The following is a 4541-nucleotide window of genomic DNA, read 5'->3' as shown; positions in this document are numbered from 1 at the left end:
GCTTAGCTCCTCAATGGCAAAAAAAAAAAAAAAAAAAAAAAAAAAAAAAAAAAAAAAAAAAAAAAAAAAAAAAAAAAACCGTTGTCAGGGGCCACACCCAGACAGAAGCCTCAGAGGATCCTTTGTGATGCCAGCTGGAGCAAATAGGTCTCACCAAAGGACTGTGCTGATTGGCTGAATACACCCTGCGCATGCGTTCACGGAATACCAAGTACTTTGAAGGGAGATTTTAGAAGGTGGGAGTAATCTACTGGCTTTAAGACAAATGATTTCCAGTTTGTTGGTTGACAAGTGCTTACAAACTTGAAAATCCAGAACAAATATGTAACATATGAAATACAGCAAATGGCTCTACTTAATTTCAGCTGTAGAGGCTCTTGTAAGCATTTTTGGTTTTTTATTTATTTATGTGCATAAACATTTAATAATGTGGACTTCTGCATGTACACACGCACACCAGAAGAGTCTATGCTGCCCTAAGAGTTCAGAAGGGAACATGCAGATTTCCTACAACCCCTGGTACTCTCCTTTCTCTACTTTCCTAGTCCTCAGCTTGATAGAAGAGTGTGCTAGGCAGTGCAGGCCCTCTCTCTCTCACTTATGTGCTTGGCCACTCAGGCCCACTCTCTCACTTAGGAGTTAGGCTGGGCAGGTCCTCTCTCTCTCTCTCTCTCTCTCTCTCTCTCTCTCTCTCTCTCTCTCTCTCTCTCTCTCTCTTAGGTGCTAGGCTTCACATGTCCTCTCTCTCTCTTATGTGCTAGACTGCCCAGGGCCCTTCTCTCTCTTATGTGCTAGGCTTCCCAGGACCTCCCTCTCACTTAGATGTTAGTCCTTGCAGGCCCTCTTTTTCACTTATGTGCTAGGCTGGGCAGGGCCTCTCTCTCTCTTATATGCTGGGCTGCCCAGGTCCCCTCTCTCACTTATGTGCTAGGCTGAGCAGCCCCTCTCTCTCACTTATGCCTCTGTTGCCTACAGACGCTGCAAGAGAGCACTGTTTCTCTGAAACTGTGATTGTGCATATGTTATGAGCCACAATGTGGGTGCTTTGTGCCTGGTCCTCTGCATAGAATAGGTGCTATTATTATTATTATTATTATTATTATTATTATTAAATTTCAAGACAGGGTTTTTCAGTGTAGCACTGTCTGTCCTGGAACTTACACCAGGCTGATTTTGAACTCAAAAATCCTTGTCCTCTGCCTCCCAAGTGCTGTGATTGAAGGCATGAACCACCACTGCCTAACCAAAAGTTGCCCTTAACAGCTAGTTTTTCCATTTTTTCAACTAGTCTAGTGTGTATTTCATGTACCCAAGAGCATTCCGCCCATTAACTTGCAGTGTTTTCCTACTTGTGCATTAGATTTCCAAGGCTGGTTTGGTGGAAAGAAATGAAAGGAAGTAGTTAGACACTATAATAATAATAATAATAATAATAATAATAATAATAATAATAGAAACATTTTAATGTGTTTAAGTCTATCATTTTTAAAATGTATGAGTCCTCTTTTTATGGGTTCACCTTCATGAAAGAAGGGGTCATCAGATCACTTTATATATGGTAGTAAGCCACCATGTTGTTGCTGGGAATTGAACTCAGGAACTGTAAAATAATAGCCGGTTCTCATAACTGCTGAGCAATCCCACCAGTTCTAGAAATATATTTTGATTTAATTTTTATTGCATTATGATAAGAAAATATACATAATTTCAATTTATCTGAATTTGTTAACATCTAAAAACATATTTTGAGTAAACAGACTTACATCACATTCTTCTTTTTATTTTGTACCCCAACTCTTCCAGCTGATGCCCACTCAAAACCTATCAACCTTCCATTTTTTATCATGTTCCTTAATATTTATAAAATATTGTAACAATAAAAATGAATATTAAAAATGTTGTTTGATAGAAACAACAATCAATTTATATATTTGTCTGCAGCAATACTGAAAATTCTTTTTTCTCATAAATTTTAAATAACTGCAAATATATTAACTGTATGATATATTAAAATAATATATCACTATTAGTTTTTTTGGTGAACATAAATAGTCTTTTGGTTTGTTTGTTGTTTGTTTGTTTGTTTGTTTGTTTGTTGTGTTTTTAGGAGATCTTAAAATTCTTGACTTACAGATTATGCTAACAGGACCCTGAAGTTGTCTTGTGTGAGGATAGTCCAGTGACTGGCAAATACAGAAGTGGATGCTCACAATCATCTATTGGATGGAACACAGGACTCCCAATGGAGGAGCTAGAGAAAGTACCCAAGGAACTGAGATGGTTTGAAACCCTAAATAAGAACAACAATATTAACTAACCAGTACCTCCAGAGCTCATGTCTCTAGTTGAATGTGTAGCAGGAGATGGCCTGGTAGGCCATCTGTGGGGGGAGAGGCCTATGGTTTTGTGAAGGTTATATGCCTCAGCTCAGGGTACTGCTAGGGAATGTAGGTGGGAGTAGGTATGTTGGGGATCAAGGAGAGGTAAGGGGGGAGGCGGGAGGGGACTTTTGGAATGTAAACGAAGAAAGTATATAATAATTGTAAAATTAAAAAAAAATCTTGGCTTACTGTGATACAAAAAAAAAAGAAAAGAAAAAAAGAAGAACAATTTATGGACACTGGATTTCATTGTAATAAGGCTGTACTTGAATGTCCCTCACATCACCAAAGTATTTTACCTCCATAGTACTAAGGGTAGAGTTGATATATCTGCTGTGGCAAGGAATGAACTGTAGGCATGATTTTTGGATACTAATTTCCTGCTATGTTCAAAGCTATTTGATTTGAGTGATTGTTGTCATTCTCAGGCCACATGTAACAGGGTACATTCACTTATGGAATGGGTGTTTATTAAGATGGTCTATCCATGAAGTCATTGATCAACTGTTTCAATGAAGAATTGTTCTGCTTGGAGAGTGTCACAGAAGTTAGTTGATGATAGAATTCAGTTTTATTGGATGTGATGTTTTTTCAAAAGCATTCACCTTAGAATAATAGTAACTTATAAAGTCCTCTTCAGAATTTATACAATAATAATAAATATCAAGCAAAGCCTTTAGTCTCACTCTTTGCTGTTCTCTTATAAGCCAACTCCCAAATTAATTGTCTACATTTATTTTGGTTTATAAAGAGTTTTGAAAAATTTAAGCTGTTCTGAAAACCATAGTTTAGTGTAAAAATATCAAATAAACAATCCTACTAATACAGAGGCTGAGATAGGGGAACCATGTTTTCAAGACCATTATGTGGCACACAGCAATACAGTGTTATGTATAAACAAGAAGAAAGACTATATGGATTATACAATATTGGACTTATTAATCCTATTTACCAAATTAGGAACAAAATAATGAAAAACGGACAATTTCTAATTCCTCATATTTTTGAATTTCATTCAAATAGGTTATGATGGTAATATTAATTTTCATATTAATAGATATTAAGGTAAAGTGATTGTTACTTTCTATTAGTTTTATTCTTAGAGGTGGAAGCATGTTTTTGTGGATTTGTTGTAAGATTACTTTCTTGTTTCTTCTATGGTGTAGTTTCACTCCTTGTGTTGTTGTATTCCACCTATTATTCTTTGTAGGGCTGGATTTAAGGAAAGATTATGTGTAAAATTGGCTTTGTCGTTGTATATATTGTTTTCTCCGTCTATGGTGATTGAGAGTTTTGTTAGGTATAGGAGCCTAGGCTGGCATTCATGTTCTCTAGAGGTGGAATAGATGCTGGGATTAATATCTTTTTTATGAAAATACATCCATGAGTTGAGAGAGGAGGACTTCCACTGGCCTTTGTACCCTAGTGCCATGTTCTAGGTGCTGCTAGAGAATGGGGAAATAAGTGACACCCCAGTGACAACAGAAACCACCTCTTTCAGAATCCAACCTAAGAATGTCAGGCAGAGTTTATTTTGGCTGACTCATGGTAAACAGATCTTATATAGAGAGGGTGGGACTCATGTATCACTTCAGAAAATGCTTTTAAGTTTAGTCTTATATATTTTACAGAGAAGGAAAAGAGAGAAATAACTTCATGAAGGATAACACCCAAGAAAGCAAATGATCAAGGCAGCTTTATAGCAACACACAAATCTGCCCAACAGTAGTGTTTACTAGTGGTTTGTTAGTGTTAAAAAGCCATGGAGGCTACTGGACCATAGAGGGGCTGGAGAAAGTCAGATTGCTTTTTGTTATTGTTTTATTTTATTTTAACATTTCCCTTTTGAATTCAGGCAGTCTCATTTTAGATTTTTCCTGCTGCTAAGACCACTAGTGTTCTGTGGTACATTCAACCTTACTGATCTCCAGGCGACTAGACTTGTCAGGATCAGAGTGGAAACTGGATATTTTACAACCAATTATCTGGTCCACTTGCCTACCTCTGGTTATCCCAGTTTCTCCACCTAAATTCGTTACTGATAATTTCCTCAGTATGCAGCCTGCCATGATTCACAGACAGGTACAACAACTGCTTCTGACTCAGTATTAAATTCAAGTCCTTTCTCTTCTTCAGGAATGTTAATATTTGACGATATAC

The sequence above is a fragment of the Mus musculus genome, chromosome Y, assembly GCF_000001635.26.
Source record: "Mus musculus strain C57BL/6J chromosome Y, GRCm38.p6 C57BL/6J".
NCBI classification, from domain to species: domain Eukaryota; kingdom Metazoa; phylum Chordata; class Mammalia; order Rodentia; family Muridae; genus Mus; species Mus musculus.
This window is presented reverse-complemented; position numbering follows the sequence as displayed.